Source organism: Lissotriton vulgaris, chromosome 3_1 (genome assembly GCF_964263255.1).
Source record: "Lissotriton vulgaris chromosome 3_1, aLisVul1.2, whole genome shotgun sequence".
Classification (NCBI taxonomy): domain Eukaryota; kingdom Metazoa; phylum Chordata; class Amphibia; order Caudata; family Salamandridae; genus Lissotriton; species Lissotriton vulgaris.
Window position 1 is genome coordinate 214,827,589 of NC_141689.1, and position 18,380 is coordinate 214,845,968.

The window sequence follows — 18,380 nt, forward strand, 5'->3', positions numbered from 1 at the left end:
TACATAAGACCCATTTGAAGAGTAATACTCCGAAACTGGTAATCCCACGAAAGTACTGCATTATTTGCATCAGCACAGACGGCAGTAAGGAGAGTTGCTATATTTTTGAGTAATCGATTCGGAGGTGAAGGCAGGGCCGGGCTGGCTACCGAGCAGTTTGGAATGCTGTTGAGCTGGGGGCTGATTTCGTTGATGGAGACCTGCGTGTACTAAACGAAATTCGTTTTGCTTTCATTATTTTGAAGTGCCCGCAGGTCTCCATGAACAAAATCAGCCCCCACTGCAATTAAATCAGCCCACAGCTAGGCAGCATTCCAAACTGCCCGGTAGTCAGTCCGACCCTGGGTGAAGGAAGTGATTTGTGACCCAAATGGTAGATGGCTTAGGTTCAAGAGTAAAAATGAATGGGCACAATTTTAATCTTATAAATTATTATAGCCCAATAAACGATGATATAGATTCTCTCATAAAGATCTACGAACAGTGGCGTCACTAGGGGGGTGCGGGGGGTGCGGACCGCACCGGGTGTCACCCCATCTGGGGGTGACACCAATCTACTACACTCACACTGACTGACTAGTAAGAAGCACATCACGTCACCACCTGTAGCTGATCGCATGTGCACCATCCACCCGCCATCTGCATTCTGCACATCACACCGTCACATGAGTCACAGTCACACAACAACGAAGGGTTTAATTGTTCTGTGAGTGAGTCATGAGTGTCAGTGGCGTCACTAGGGGGGTGCGGGGGGTGCGGACCGCACCGGGTGTCACCCCATCTGGGGGTGACACCAATCTACTACACTCACACTGACTGACTAGTAAGAAGCGCATCACGTCACCACATGTAGCTGATCGCATGTGCACCATCCACCCGCCATCTGCATTCTGCACATCACACCGTCACATGAGTCACAGTCACACAACAACGAAGGGTTTAATTGTTCTGTGAGTGAGTCATGAGTGTGACGATTCGAAACCGAAGCCGCCGAACCCAGTTATGCATGCATATACCACCAGGCAATGAGCAGCGGCGTTGTAGTTCAGGGCTTTCCCATTGCCCTCGGTGAAACCTGGGTTCGTACCGTTAGTGCCCAGCACCCGATGAAATGTTGGGCTACAAAACGTAAACTCTGCACTTTTAGAAAAAAACAGAAATTATTTTTTCGCACCTTTTCTTTCTGTATTGTGCAAATAGTTTCGCGGAACACGGTGCACATTTTAAAAGAGCTGACAGACGCATTTTTCATACCCTCTTAAGTGAAATCTTCACTAATAAAGCAGCTTTTAATACATTGGGGTGTTAATTGAGGGAGTGAGCGTTCCTCGCAAGCAATAACCTCAACTGTAGTCGGGTTGAACCACATAAGTCACTAAATAAACCTGAGTTTAACCCCCTGGTAGTTTTGGCACGGGGCAGACAGGTTTAACCTGGGGGCAAAGTGTAAACTATTCATACAATACCAAATTAGAAATAATTTTAAAAAGAGCTCAAGAAAAATCCAGACCAATTTAGAAACGTAGATTTCATTTTAATAAACAAAATAGCACTCGAAAGACAAGAATCTAATAAGAGAAAATCGGAGTTACTGAAATTTTAAATTTAAATATAAAAATAGCACCAAAAAAGCTGGCATGTGGTTGTGCTTGACCAGTACCTAGGTGCAAGTTAAGGTCAACCATGATTGAGTCAGATAATGAAACCAGATCACGTTCCGAACTCAGAAGGGGTGAGTTATGTGCAGGACCCTCCCCTACAGCATTGCAACCACGATGCAAAGGATATTAATAACCTGGAATGTTAGGTGACTAAATAATTGCCCAAGTGCCCAAAGTTGTACTCTTCTCTTGAACTATAAAAGTCAGATTGCACTGTTACAGGAGAGGGCACCTGTTTGCCACTACATACTGTAATTACGCTCTGGGGTTAGTAACTTGGATAGTGGCTGGGGTTCCTTTTAGGGTGCTGTTGATGATAAGGAAAGCAAGTGGTCAAAATCTAATTGTGGTTGGGCTGCTGCATGGGAATGACACATGCTCAGTGAACACGTGCTCTTTGAATGTTCACTAGAATTAATTGGACTGCATATTTCAATTGTGTCCTAGATTGGCAAGGGGAGGGTGAGATGGTGCAGGCAGAGGGTAGATATGGTGCAGGTGGAGGGGAGATGGCGCAGGCAGAGGGAAGATGGTGCAGGCAGAGGGGGAGATGGTGCAGGCAGAGGGAGAGATGGCGCAGGCAGAGGGAGAGATGGCGCAACAGACGGAGAGATGGCGCAGGCGGAGGGAGAGATGGTGCAGGCAGAGGGAGAGATGGTGCAGAGGGAGGGTTAGTGCAGGCAGAGGGAGAGATGGTGCAGGCGGAGGGGAGATGGTGTGGACAAAGAGAGCGATGGTGCAGGCAGAGGGGAGATGGTGCAGGCAGAGGGGAGATGGTGGAGGCAGGGGTGAGATGGTGCAGGCAGAGGGGGATATGGTGCAGGCAGAGGGAGAGATGGTGCAGCCAGAGGGGAGGTGGTGCAGGCAGAGGGGAGATATAGTGCAGGTGGAGGGGAGAAGGTGTCGGCATAGGGGAGATGGTGCAGGCAGAGGGGAGATGGTGCAGGCAGAGGGAGAGATGGTGCAGGCGGAGGGAAGATGGTGCAGGCGGAGGGAAGATGGTGCAGGCAGAGCGGGAGATGGTGCAGGCAGAGGGGGAGATGGTGCAGGCAGGGGAAGATGGCGCAGGCAGAGGGAGAGATGGCGCAGGCGGAGGGAGAGATGGTGGAGGCAGAGGGAGAGATGGTGCAGAGGGAGGGTTAGTGCAGGCAGAGGGAGAGATGGTGCAGGCGGAGGGGAGATGGTGTGGACAAAGGGAGCGATGGTGCAGGCAGAGGGGAGATGGTGCAGGCAGAGTGGAGATGGTGCAGGCAGAGGGGAGATGGTGCAGGCAGGGGTGAGATGGTGCAGGCAGAGGGGGATATGGTGCAGGCAGAGGGGGAGATGGTGCAGGCAGAGGGGGAGATGGTGCAGGCAGAAGGGAGATGGTGTAGGCAGAGGAGGAGATGGTGCAGGCAGAGGGGGGAGATGGTGCAGGGAGAGGGGAGATGGTGCAGGCAGGGGGGAGATGGTGCAGGCAGAGGGGAGATGGTACAGGCAGAGGGAGAGATGGTGCAGGCAGAGGGAGAGATGGTGGAGGCGGAGGGGAGGTGGTGCAGGCAGAGGGAGGGATGGTGCAGTCACAGGGAGAGATGGTGCAGGCGGAGGGGAGATGGTGTGGACAAAGGGAGCGATGGTGCAGGCAGAGGGGAGATGATGCAGGCAGAGGGGAGGCGGTGCAGGCATCAGGAGAGATGGTGCAGGTGGAGGGGAGATGGTGTGGACAAACGGAGCGATGGTGCAGGCAGAGGGGAGATGGTGCAGGCAGAGGGAGAGATGGTGCAGGCGGAGGGGAGATGGTGTGGACAAAGGAAGCGATGGTGCAGGCAGAGGGGAGATGGTGCAGGCAGAGGGGAGATGGTGCATGCAGAGGGGAGATGGTGTAGGCAGAGGGAGAGATGGTGCAGGTGGAGGGGACATGGTGTGGACAAAGGGAGCGATGGTGCAGGCAGAGGGTGAGATGGTGCAGGCTATGGGAGAGATGGTGCAGGAAGGGCGTAAGATGGTGCAGGCGGTGGGGAGATGGTGCAGGCAGAGGGGACATGGTGCAGGCAGAGGATGAGATGGTCCATCCGGTAGGTTGTGAGGGGGTGACACCATGAGTTACCTGCACCGGGTGACACCAACCCTAGTGACGCCACTGATGAGTGTGACGATTCGAAACCGAAGCCGCCGAACCCAGTTATGCATGCATATACCACCAGGCAATGAGCAGCGGCGTTGTAGTTCAGGGCTTTCCCATTGCCCTCGGTGAAACCTGGGTTCGTACCGTTAGTGCCCAGCACCCGATGAAATGTTGGGCTACAAAACGTAAACTCTGCACTTTTAGAAAAAAACAGAAATTATTTTTTCGCACTTTTTCTTTCTGTATTGTGCAAATAGTTTCGCGGAACACGGTGCACATTTTAAAAGAGCTGACAGACGCATTTTTCATACCCTCTTAAGTGAAATCTTCACTAATAAAGCAGCTTTTAATACATTGGGGTGTTAATTGAGGGAGTGAGGGTTCCTCGCAAACAATAACCTCAACTGTAGTCGGGTTGAACCACATAAGTCACTAAATAAACCTGAGTTTAACCCCCTGGTAGTTTTGGCACGGGGCAGACAGGTTTAACCTGGGGGCAAAGTGTAAACTATTCATACAATACCAAATTAGAAATAATTTTAAAAAGAGCTCAAGAAAAATCCAGACCAATTTAGAAACGTAGATTTCATTTTAATAAACAAAATAGCACTCGAAAGACAAGAATCTAATAAGAGAAAATCGGAGTTACTGAAATTTTAAATTTAAATATAAAAATAGCACCAAAAAAGCTGGCATGTGGTTGTGCTTGACCAGTACCTAGGTGCAAGTTAAGGTCAACCATGATTGAGTCAGATAATGAAACCAGATCACGTTCCGAACTCAGAAGGGGTGAGTTATGTGCAGGACCCTCCCCTACAGCATTGCAACCACGATGCAAAGGATATTAATAACCTGGAATGTTAGGTGACTAAATAATTGCCCAAGTGCCCAAAGTTGTACTCTTCTCTTGAACTATAAAAGTCAGATTGCACTGTTACAGGAGAGGGCACCTGTTTGCCACTACATACTGTAATTACGCTCTGGGGTTAGTAACTTGGATAGTGGCTGGGGTTCCTTTTAGGGTGCTGTTGATGATAAGGAAAGCAAGTGGTCAAAATCTAATTGTGGTTGGGCTGCTGCATGGGAATGACACATGCTCAGTGAACACGTGCTCTTTGAATGTTCACTAGAATTAATTGGACTGCATATTTCAATTGTGTCCTAGATTGGCAAGGGGAGGGTGAGATGGTGCAGGCAGAGGGTAGATATGGTGCAGGTGGAGGGGAGATGGCGCAGGCAGAGGGAAGATGGTGCAGGCAGAGGGGGAGATGGTGCAGGCAGAGGGAGAGATGGCGCAGGCAGAGGGAGAGATGGCGCAACAGACGGAGAGATGGCGCAGGCGGAGGGAGAGATGGTGCAGGCAGAGGGAGAGATGGTGCAGAGGGAGGGTTAGTGCAGGCAGAGGGAGAGATGGTGCAGGCGGAGGGGAGATGGTGTGGACAAAGAGAGCGATGGTGCAGGCAGAGGGAGAGATGGCGCAGGCGGAGGGAGAGATGGTGGAGGCAGAGGGAGAGATGGTGCAGAGGGAGGGTTAGTGCAGGCAGAGGGAGAGATGGTGCAGGCAGAGGGGAGATGGTGGAGGCAGGGGTGAGATGGTGCAGGCAGAGGGGGATATGGTGCAGGCAGAGGGAGAGATGGTGCAGCCAGAGGGGAGGTGGTGCAGGCAGAGGGGAGATATAGTGCAGGTGGAGGGGAGAAGGTGTCGGCATAGGGGAGATGGTGCAGGCAGAGGGGAGATGGTGCAGGCAGAGGGAGAGATGGTGCAGGCGGAGGGAAGATGGTGCAGGCGGAGGGAAGATGGTGCAGGCAGAGCGGGAGATGGTGCAGGCAGAGGGGGAGATGGTGCAGGCAGGGGAAGATGGCGCAGGCAGAGGGAGAGATGGCGCAGGCGGAGGGAGAGATGGTGGAGGCAGAGGGAGAGATGGTGCAGAGGGAGGGTTAGTGCAGGCAGAGGGAGAGATGGTGCAGGCGGAGGGGAGATGGTGTGGACAAAGGGAGCGATGGTGCAGGCAGAGGGGAGATGGTGCAGGCAGAGTGGAGATGGTGCAGGCAGAGGGGAGATGGTGCAGGCAGGGGTGAGATGGTGCAGGCAGAGGGGGATATGGTGCAGGCAGAGGGGGAGATGGTGCAGGCAGAGGGGGAGATGGTGCAGGCAGAAGGGAGATGGTGTAGGCAGAGGAGGAGATGGTGCAGGCAGAGGGGGAGATGGTGCAGGGAGAGGGGAGATGGTGCAGGCAGGGGGGAGATGGTGCAGGCAGAGGGGAGATGGTACAGGCAGAGGGAGAGATGGTGCAGGCAGAGGGAGAGATGGTGGAGGCGGAGGGGAGGTGGTGCAGGCAGAGGGAGGGATGGTGCAGTCACAGGGAGAGATGGTGCAGGCGGAGGGGAGATGGTGTGGACAAAGGGAGCGATGGTGCAGGCAGAGGGGAGATGATGCAGGCAGAGGGGAGGCGGTGCAGGCATCAGGAGAGATGGTGCAGGTGGAGGGGAGATGGTGTGGACAAACGGAGCGATGGTGCAGGCAGACTGGAGATGGTGCAGGCAGAGGGAGAGATGGTGCAGGCGGAGGGGAGATGGTGTGGACAAAGGAAGCGATGGTGCAGGCAGAGGGGAGATGGTGCAGGCAGAGGGGAGATGGTGCATGCAGAGGGGAGATGGTGTAGGCAGAGGGAGAGATGGTGCAGGTGGAGGGGACATGGTGTGGACAAAGGGAGCGATGGTGCAGGCAGAGGGTGAGATGGTGCAGGCTATGGGAGAGATGGTGCAGGAAGGGCGTAAGATGGTGCAGGCGGTGGGGAGATGGTGCAGGCAGAGGGGACATGGTGCAGGCAGAGGATGAGATGGTCCATCCGGTAGGTTGTGAGGGGGTGACACCATGAGTTACCTGCACCGGGTGACACCAACCCTAGTGACGCCACTGTCTACGAAGTTTCTTGGGGAGCTCTTGGTCCCTTGATTTGTGTGGGGATTTTAATGTTATTTTTATATAACATTGGGCAAAAGATATTGAAACAAAAACAAAAAGCAGCTTAAGCCAAAACTACAAAAAGTATTAGAAGCATTAAAATCTAGCTATCAGTTAATAGACCCCTTGAGAAAAGTTTACCCAGAAGTCAGACAGTACACATTTTTCATATAGCTTCAAAACTAAGTCTGAAATATACTTTTTTTTTAAATAGCTAGATTATGAAACAGGGGTCGGACAGATGTTTTTACCAATGCTTTTTCAGATCATTCTTTGATCTCCCTAGAAGTTGATATTTGTCTAAAAAATAGGGATAGACCCAGAGGGTGATTGGATAGATCTTTTCTTTCTGATCCCAAAGAGTGGAAGAAACATACCATTTTATTTTGGAGTTTTTTTTAATCAATCACAGTGCAGCTTCATTATTTTCAATCTGGGAGTCTTTTACATCAACTTTAAGGGGGAAGTTCATAGCTTTTAAATCCAAACAAAATAAGGAATGCTTCATACAGATTATGAGCCCTAAGTGCTATTAGCATTTAGGGAACAAAGTGCCGGGACTGAGACAGCGCCTGGATTAATTGCTGCTGCAAAGCAAAAACTCAGAGATTTTTTGACTTTAGAAAAAATGAAAAAATAGATTAGCTATCAACAAAAAAATGTATGAGGAGAATCAGCATATTAGCAGGTGTCTTGCCTGGTCTACCAGACTAAACAAAGAGAAAGGATTGGTCATTTCTTTAGAAAATCCGATTACAGGGAAGAGGGTTATAGACCGGGACGATATTGAAAAATTATTCAACATTATTCTGATATTTATCATACCCAATATGCTGTACCAAGGATCCTCATAAAACAGTATAATGATACGTTGTGCCTACCCTCTCTGTCTGAGTTGCTTACCCAGGCGATATTGAGGCCAATAGCATCTTTAGGTTTAACAAACATTAAAAGGATTGCCCAGTGCTAAAGCCTGTGGTAATGATGGTTTACCCACAGATCTTATACCATTCCTAGTTGATCTAGTTAAGTTCATTAAAGGTGGGGATAAGATCCCTTCAACTTTACAAGAAGCAATTATAGTATAATTTCTTTAAAAAAGACAAGAATTCAAAATCTCTGCATTCTTATATGACCGATCAGTCTGTTTAATTCAGACTATAAATTACTGAAGAAGTTCTGGGCTGTCGGCAATACACCAGTAGCGCAACAGCTAATACATACAGATCAGAGCGGTTTTGTGGCAGGGGGATTAATGTCCTCAAATACTCAGTTCCTGTTTCAAACTGTAGACTATTTATAGAAAATCATATAAAAGTCCCAGTTATGATGATCAGAACTCAGAAGTTTAAAAAAAAAATTGGTTTTCCTTCTCAGTTTATTTCGATGCTTACAGTTGCTAAAAGATGATAGTAAGCTCCAAAATGGCAGGCTCAATTATTATCAAAATAGTAACACATCAAGGGTGCCCCCTTTCCCCGAATTTATTTTATTTTTTCATAGAAGCACTGGCAATACAACTTGGCAGTAATAACAATATATTTTGATAAAAAACTGATAGATTTAGTGACCTCTTATGGCCCCGCGACTTGCCCTGCCCAAAATCCATCGGTGGCCCAGCAAAAAACCTTGGAGTCCGGTTCGGGAATGACCTTAAGTTTGAAGACCATATTAAAAGACTTACGGGGGTTTGCTTTGCCACTCTCAAGGCCCTCCGTAGGTTTTTTCCCCTCCTTCCGAGAGAGGCTAAAGAGACAGTTTTGCGAGCCCTAACACTTTCTAGGCTCGACTATGCCAACGGACTGTTTGGTGGTCTCCCAGCCTTCCTGATCCAACGTCTCCAGGATATCCAAAATGCGGCCGCCAGGCTTCTGTTCAATCTCCCCATGAGTTCTAGTGTCCGCTCCTGTCTCAAGACCCTCCACTGGCTACCGGTTGCCCACCGGATTATGTTTAGAACTCTTGTTCTGGCCTTTCGCGCCAAAAAGAAAAAGGTTTGCCCTGTACATCCCTAATCAATGTCTCCGTTCGGCCAATCAGTGTCAAATGACGGTCCCCAGATTTAAGCTCTCCCGATTAGGTGGCCAGTCCATCTCGGTCAGGGCCTCTAGGGCCTGGAATGCTCTCCCTTTCCATCTTAGAGCTGCTCCGACCATTACGGCCTTCAAGAAGGGGCTGAAAACCCATCTGTTTAACATCACTCTCTAACTCACCTTCCGCGCCAGGATACTATTCTAGTAACAGAGCGCGCTACAAAATCCTTTATATCATATCATATCATAAGGCCCCCTAGGGAGAGATGGCTCGGCCTACATTATTTGCTGACTATATATATATGATTCTATATCTTCACCCCGATGAGGATAATATTGAACAAGCTTTCCAGACTATTATTGACTTTACAAAGATTGAAGGGTACAAGATTAATCAAAGCAAAATAAATTATTGCTTTTTAATGTGACAGCTGATGACCTCCCTTTTTCTTTATAGTCCCTGGCAAAGGTAGGGTCCCCAATAAGATATCTTGGTATAGTTGTGACAAATCATTTCTCCAGCCTTTTCCATTTGAACAATGGAAACATGTTACCTAAAATCAAGGGTCTACTTGATAGGTGGTCCTTGATCCCTTTGACCATAATAGGCTGTATATCATTTATAATATTTGTGTTTTCCAATGTTCCAATAAAAGTCCCTAATAGTTTTTTTCAGGAACTATATTCAGCTTTGACGAGTTTTATTTGGAACAAAAAATCTGCCAGGGTTAAGCTAGGGGCCTTACAACTCGATCAATCACAAGGAGGCTTGGCATATTTATTATTGGGTAGCTTTACTGGGTGGACTTTTGTGTTATTTAAATGGGGTTAGGGTACTAGATAAGTTTTTTATTTTGAGAAAATGATTCAAGAATCAGTGATTAGCCTGCAAGTGTTTATAACAACTGAGAGCTACCCAAACAAACAAGATACAAGTTTATTTGGGACAATTATGGAATGATGAATGCACTAGGAAAATCTTTTAAAACTCCTTTTGGTGGTTTTTTAGTTGAGCTGCAGTGAAGGAGAGCAATTATTTGGGTCTTTCCTTGGCAGATAAGGAAATTAGATTCTGGAGTTCGTTAGGCTTCGGGCATATTATCAAGAACCGCGATAAAATTATCACCGTTTTAGCGGGAGTTTCCTGCCGCTAAAACGGCGATACTTTCATCGCCGTTCCTGATAATATGCCCCTGGGAGTTTTCTTTAGACAAGGAAAATCTATTTTATGGCAGGATTCATTAGAACGGGGTGGTCAGCTATGTACACAATATTTTTTTAAACTTCAATAAGATCAAGCATTTTTTGCAAGCTCAATGTAAATGCAAAAAGAAAGGGCCCCAATCGATTAGCAGTGCACTTGGTAAAAGCAAATTGCTAGGAATACGAAATTGGTATAGATTCCTGCAGGATCTTTCCGTGATGCCTGTCGTTGGTGATTTTCTATCTAAGGTAGCAGAAAAGACCCAATGTAATGTTACAGTGATCGACTGGAACTAATTGCAGCTAATTTTAAAAGAATGTATTTTTTGACAAGATGTGTAGCATATTATACACTGGAGAATCCCCATAAGGTGTATCCTACTGTATCCAACAACTGTTTCCACTGGCATCAAGCAGGTAAAGGAGGTTGGCTCCATACACATTTTACTTGCCCGCACTTAACACATTTTTTGGCTGCAAGTATTTAAGGCTCTAAGCTATAAAATTAACTGCTTGATTAGCTGGAGGCCACTTTAGTTTTATTTGGTGCCTCAACAGCTAGCCAATTATTAGTAAAGGATAATCAATATTTTATTTTATATTGATAGTTCTATCTAGTGTGTGCTCACTTATTCTCCAGAATCGGAGGACAGACAAGATCTTCTCAGTCATAGAATGGAGAAATAAAATGTTTTTCACTATGAATTTCGAAGAGGCTTCTGCCAAGCGAGTAGGGGGTTGGGAAAAATGTAACAATATTTTTTTTTCTTTCTCTCAATCCATTGGAAATATGCCCCATAGTGGGAGTTCCTGTAGTTTATCTCAGCAAATAGCGATCGAGCATCTAAAATTGTAGCATTGTTTAACATAAGGTATATTAAGCCATCGGGAAATAGAATCCCCCAAGTTCTTCACCTCTTCGTAATTGTTTTCTTTAAGCACTCTTGCACCTTCTTTTCAGTTGAATACGTTCATACATAATTGCACTAATGGAAGTACTAATCCACTCTTCTGGTAAAAGGTATTTGTATTAGGAATGGAATTGTATAGTATTGTTTACATCCTTGTTTACAATAGCAACTGCTTCTTTGCACATGTTGCTGATCAGTACCAGCCCTCAGGATGGAGATCAGAGACTATATAATAATGATTAAAACCTGAGAACTGGTATTAATTATTCATATGCACTTTTTTTGCTTTAAAAAAAGTTTAACATTACAATTGATAGTTTTAGATACTTGAGAAGAATTTGGGTTCTAGATCATTTATTCAAATGATTAAACGAAAATCACAGAGAATCTTTTACGCTGTCTCTCCAAAGCACATTTGCACTTTTGTACTTTTTAACGATAGAATGTATCTTTGTTGCTAAATATTTCTACAAGAGATGGTTGGTTGTAGAAGTATGTATAGCAATGCTTACAGTTCAACAACACTCTAGTACGTATTCAGTTTTAAAGATATGTTCTCCAACAGGGTCTACACTTTGGATGGCGAGAATAGGCATGGTAATGGTGGTTAAATGATCTTGAGATCCAATATTAATGTGCAATTAGGATTTTATTTTTATTTTATACTAAAACATAAAGCCGCCGCCAATAGTTTTAGACATCTAGGGCAAATTTGGATTCTAGTTCATTCTAATTATTTGCATTATCGAACATTTATAATTGATTTTTGTTACCGACCAGGTGCTAGTTCACAATCTCCTGTACAAAAACTGTTTTCTGTCTAGTGTATTGTTGTATCCATGGTTGCTTTTCAGCTCAATAAAAAAGAATAGATAAAACTAAACACTTTTTTACCTTCACCCCTTCTGTTTTCTAAAATTCGGTTTTGTTTGCATTTGGACTCTCTGCACTTCACCAGTGCTAACCAGTGCTAAAGTGCATGTGCTGTCTCCCTTAAAAATTGTAAAAATTGACCTACACATGATTGGTACATTTAATTTACTTATAAGCTCTTAGTATATAGTACTACATGTACCCATGATCTATAAATTAAATGCTACTAGGGGGCCCGCAGTACTCTTTGTGCCACCCACTAAAGTAGCCCTTTAACCCCTTCACTGCGGCGGCTATTCCGCCGCAGTACTAAGGGGGCGGGGCGGCCACACGGCGCTCCCGTGCTTGTGACGGAGCCGCTGCGTCACGAGCCTCAGGCGCGCTGTGCTTGTGATGGAACGGTTCCGGCACGGCCTCGCCCGCCCAATAGAACGCTCAGCGCAGGCGTGGAATTTGTGCCGCGCAGGCGCAGCGAGCGGCCCGTGACAGAACCGTTCCGTCACAAGCACAGCACACCCGAGACTTGTGACGGAACGGTTCCTTCAAAAGCATGCAAGGGGTTAAAACATATCTCAGATCTGTCAATACAGTCTGAGGGCAGTTTTAAACTGCTAATTTGACCTAGCAAAATTACCCTTTTTCCTGGGCTACACCTTGCTTATTAAAACACATGTCACCCTTATTGTAGGCCCTAATCAGCCCAGATGGCAGCATGCAGTGTATTTATAAAGTAAAACATGTGTTTTTGACTTTTTCATTGCCACATAGTGAGAAATCTTTAAATTTGTTCTTCACTTTTCTCTACTGCAAGGCCTATCTCTCTCATTGGATAGCATTGGGTTACCTAATTATATTTAATAAGCGCTAAATTTTTATTGGCAGCAGGTAGAAATATCATGGTTGGACTCATTAGCTGTAATTTAAAACCCTATTTAATGGTAGTCAGATTTTGAAAGTGGCACTTTTAGAAAATTGGAATTTTCCTGCCCTAAAACCTTTTATGGCCTTCTTAGAGTTGCTAGCTGCCTGGGCCTGTTAATGGATCCTGTATTAAGTATGTGTTAGAATTGGTCCTATCTGCAAGGTCACCCCCAAACTTCTTGCATTAACCCTCCTGTTTTCAGAACTCATTTTTGTTGGCCTTTAGGACTCTGCAAACTTTCCCACTGCTAACCAGTGCTAAAGGGCTTGTGCTCTCTCCTGGAAACATGACCAAATTGACTTACACTCATTTGGCACAATTAATTTAGTTGTAAGTGCCCAGTAACATAGTTCTACATGTGCCCAGGGCATCTAAAATGAACGCTACTAGTGGACTTGCAGCACTTACTTGCCACCGATTTAAGTAGCCTTTTAAAAAATGTTTCTGGCCTGCCTTTGCAGCCTGTGTGTGTAGTTTTAAACTTCCATCTTGACCATGCAAAATAAACCATTTGGCAGGCCTAACCCTTCCTGTTTAATACAAATGCATCACCACTAGGGTAAGAACTAAACACCCCATAGAGCATGGTGCAGTGTATTTAAAAAGTTTAACATGTACTTTTAAGTTTTACATGTCCTGGTAGTGAAAACCCTTAAATATGTTTTCACTACTGCAAGGCCTACCTCTTCCATAGAATAACATTGGGTTACCATATCATATTAGATACTTGATGTATTGTGTTTGGGAGCACGTAGGAATGTCGAGCTTGGTGTCTAAAGAATTGTAAAGTGAAACGCTCTTTAATGGTGAACTTGGATTTTAAAATCACAATTCTAAAAATTCCACTTTTAGAATATTTGCATTTTCTTATCCCAACAGTTTGGGTCTGCAGCCTGTATCCTGTGTCACACGACTAGGTATAGCTGGCAGATTGTCTTTGTGGATTGCTCCCAAACAGTGAGACAAAGGGATAATAGGTATTGGCAGGATGGGCCATCTCTGACCTAATAGGGGGCCGAGCTGTGACCAACCACACTTACACATCACAAAGACTCTACTGCACAACACTCACAAAGGGCTTCACACTAGTATTTGTGCCCCTGGACATGAAACAAGAGCCGCCCTTACACCTATGGGAACCTGAGCAATCAATACTTCCGTAATCACAATGGCTCTCATTGGTGTCATTCAATTCAGTTCATTCATTATCTGTTAGCCAAATTGACTGTAAACAATCAATGCAAATAATTAATAAATACATTTCCAGATCACCATAAAACAAGAGCTTATATTAATAGTATAAACTGCTCATGCCACAACGGATATTCTTTCTGAAAGTGCAGTGTGTCACAGTGAAAAAGAAACCACAAACCAATGTTCTGTATAGGAATTACATAAAAAAGTAATTGTTAAATTATTATTACTTAGTTTAATTCCTACCTTACAAACCTAACAGCCTGCAAATACCATATAAACAATTACATCCTATGAACCCAAGAACTCGCTACAACACTATAAATTGCCATAAAAATGAAATAAAAAGTTCCAAATCACTTAAAGTTACAATCAATATTTTTAAAAATAATAACACAAAAAAAATTGATATATCACAACAAAAACAAATTCAAATAATTAAAATGTGATATTTGTAGCCAAGACATTATTGAATATGATACTTTATGTGATTATTTATATTATTGATATTTTAGTTGTGGCTGCTAGGTTTGTAGGGGTCTAGGGTGTGAAGTTTATTAAGCAACAATGAATAATTTATGATTTTTTTTTTTTCACAACCAATTTTATTGAGCAAAATAGGCAATAAAATCGTGGCACCCCACAGATCGGAGATCACCACCAACAGTAAAGACACAATGCATCAGATGAGTAGCAAATGTTCAATCAGGCACCGATAATAAGCTCAATATGAATAAACCCCCAACCCACCCTACCCCTCTGAGGTTCCGTGACAATTTGAACCCGTGTTTTCAACATTGTCGGAAATACATAATATTGGTATCAGCGAACCGCAAATGATCCATTTAGCATATCCTGGTGTTTCCGCTATGCTACGAGCAAGAGTACTCCTGTTACAAACACATTTCTGATCTACCCATGGCATCCATCTTAGATCATGGCAGCCATTTTGTGTTTCTTGCCCTCACATACGCAATAACCTCTGATCACTTCATTTCAATTAAGGACACGTAGGCTTAGCCGGCGATTCACCTCTCTAGTGACACGTGCACCTTGGAACAGAACACGCTGTAACTGCATGACTGGACAAAGGCTGCCTCCTCTGCCCGAGGCCAGTCCTGCTAAACTGGTCTTCGCGTCCATTGTCCTGATCACGATTAGGCGGCCGAAGCCGGTAGCCTTGCCCATTTACAACCCACAAACATCCCTTATCCCACTTTCCTATCTTCCACACCTGGCTCTGTTCCTTTCTTTCTGAATCTTTATTAGGGGGAGGTAACAAAATTTACGATGAGGCGGTCCGGCTCTTGAATGCAATATTGACAAGGGATTGTGATGAACTAGTGGGAACCCCTCTTCATAATGTTTGGCATCAGATATTATCGACGGTTCCTGTGTAACGCCAAATATTTATTGTTTAGGACACAAAGGTTTGGGAATGTACTAACATGTGAAGAATTTGCCTGAAGCCCAATTTTTAGTATATAAGGAGCAACCCTCTTTGTACAAATCGAACAGGCTCCTAGACACTGCCCATGCGTGGTTTCTGTGACTTCTGTATCCCTGCAGTAATAAACCTTTGGTCTTTGACGCCACCATCGAGAAGCCCGTGTTTCTGTTTATTTGTGCACCAAGGCAGGTGGAACTCCGGGGTCTGCGGGTGTTGTTCCCTGACACCTCTGGACGGAACCAAAAAGTCCAGAACTCCAATTGGCGCCCAACGTGGGGCGACGTCATTCGGTACCGGTCCAAAAGCCTGAAGAGTTCGAGAAGCTTCGTGTGAAGATTCCTGAGGGAGGCGCCCCACTTCATCGATCCCGGCATATCGCAAAAGTGGCCCGAAGTTCTCTTCCACGAGGGTTCCCGTTCAGGACGGCTGCAGTGGGCCGTTGCCTTGACCGTCGCCCTGTCTTGGACCCGAGGTGCAGTCCTTAGTACGGCGAAACGTGACGGGTTTCTCCTTGGTGACGTCTTCAGTGCCTCAGTTAAGTATTTAGTGGTTGCTAGCTGGTTAATTCGTGAGGGTTGTTAAAATCCTTTTTCGGTTCTTGGTTTGGTTTTGTTTCGTAAGATTATCACTGGTTATTCTGGTTACGATAATCTATTTGGTTTAGTTTGGGTATCGATACATCAGTTTGCTTTTGGTAGGCCTAAGTTCTTGGTTCAGGTGCACATATCTGTTTCTTGTTTTGTCTGTTCTGTGTTCCGGACCGAAAAATGGTAAGTCGGAGAAATTGTATGTTGTCATGTTTCGGTTGCAACAGTGATTCACGATTGGAGGACTCATGTCTGGTTCCTCCGATTGGGACTCCCCTATATGATTTATACTGTAAGCATGGTGTGGGTCCTATATCTTATAATGAGGTGTGGGTCCGATACACTGAAAAGGATGGTGTCCTTAGTTGGCCACTACATGGTAGTTTTGAATCAGAAATTCTTGACAATTTAGAAGCGAAATTGTTTAGGAAGAAAGCCCGGCCGGCAATGTTTGATTCTTTCCGTTACTGGCGAAAAGAATCCAAACAGAGAGAAATTAAGAGGTTGAAGAAAGAACAGAAAGAGCAAGAGTTGACTTTAGAGCTGGCGGCTAAACAGCTGCAAGTCAACGAATCTGAGAAGGCCGTAGAGGTGGCATTAGAGAGCATAATTTAGCGATCGACAAGTGCTATCCTGCCTTGCCATCGAGTACAACTAAGATACTAGAGGATCCCGAAAACGATCCTCTGTTGTCTTACTTGTTACAGTCACCCCCACCGTATGCACAGGGTATTGTGGCTCCACCCGTACAGAATGTTTAATTGCCGGTTGCTGGACAACCTGGTATTCCTGTTCCTGCCCCTCAGAATCAAGTTCCTGTACCTCCTGTGGTTAATGTGAATATTCCTTCGGCACCTCCTCTTCCTGGGTTGCCGACTTCTCTACCTATACCTGTATCGCTTACACCTACTGTTCCGTTATCTATTCCTACTTCGACTGTGTTCTCTGCGTCTGCTAGTATGTTGACTCCACTTTCTGTTCGTCGAAGAATTACTGATTCTGTTGCTAACATTCTGTCTCCTTTCTATAAAACCTTAATTAAAACTCCTACTTCTGATTCTGTGCAGAGGCGTAGTCAGCTTCCAAGTACTGAGGAATGGGGGATTTTAGATTCCACGGCTCTCAGATGGATTTCGAAGAGTAGGAGATATAGTACGAGAGATGTACTAGATACATTTATGCAATGGAATGAACCAACGCAACGATATGTCTTTGACGAGATGTGCTCGCTTTTACGTGAGGAAGTAGAAGAAGATGATGTTGAATCGAATTTAGAAGACTTAATTAAGATTCAGAAAGAGTTTGCTGCAGGAATGATTGTAGGTCAAAACATAAAAGAAGCGATGGAACTGATTTTAAGTTATAGGAATGATCCATCACTTCGTTCTCCGAGAGACTTAGAGAAAAGTAGTACGAAGCTAAATCGCCAATATCCAATGAGGGAGGTTCCTCCAATTTGGCGCGAAGCTGTGGAAGCTGACGCACCGAATGGTATTTTAGCCGCTCCGGCGCAATTCCAGAGAGTGTGGATACACATTCCATGGAAGCGAGCCGAAGTGCTAGCAGTGAAGCAGGCCTTGCCAGACCCGCGTAAAAATCCTGCCGGATAGTATAAGGAATTAACACAGACAGTTGAGGCTTGTGTAATGAATCTGGCGGACATTGACATGTTATTTGGTAATGTAGTCCCACAGCCAATTTGGGCTAAAATACGTAAAGAGAATCATCCAGTTGCCCTAGGTGGTGATTGGGCAGCTATCATTGCAGCAGATGGTCAGCAAATAGGTGGTTCCAAACCCGAACCTCTAATTGCTAATCTTCCAGGTAGAATAATCGACTTGATGAAGACTCTGATGCCCGCATTGCGTGTTAATTGGGACAAGTTGTCCGCATGCAGGCAGAAGAAAGACGAAAGTGTCTCCGACTTTTTCACGAGGTTCGAAGAGACTTTTGTAGATCACAGTGGTCAGGATATGAGTACAGAAGGAGGACAGAGATTGTTTGTCGATAAATTTGTGCACAATTTTTTACCTGAGTTATGTAATAAATTAAAAGATTCTGAAAGTGCGTGGGCTGTCTCTACAACTGCGCAAATACTTGCAACTGCCCAGTATTATGAAAATAGAGATAAAGAGGAGAAAGAGAAATCAGACAAGAAAACGAAAGATTTAAAGACTAAAGTTCTTTTGCAGCAGGCGTATCCGCCTCGCACGAATCAGACTAATACGCAGCAAGGTTCGTATCAGAGGACAGATTATAGTTCACCTAGGCCTCAGTATCAATGGAATCAGTGTGCATACTGTAAGAAAGAAGGTCACTACAAAAATGAGTGTCCGATCTTAGCGCAAAATAATGCAGCAGCAGCTCAGAGAGGTCGTGGTGGTTTTGTGCAAAATTCTAGAGGTCGAGGACGAGGTGCTATGCCTCCACAGACGAATGATCGCCCTTCCAATCACTTTGATCAGCGAAATGGACAG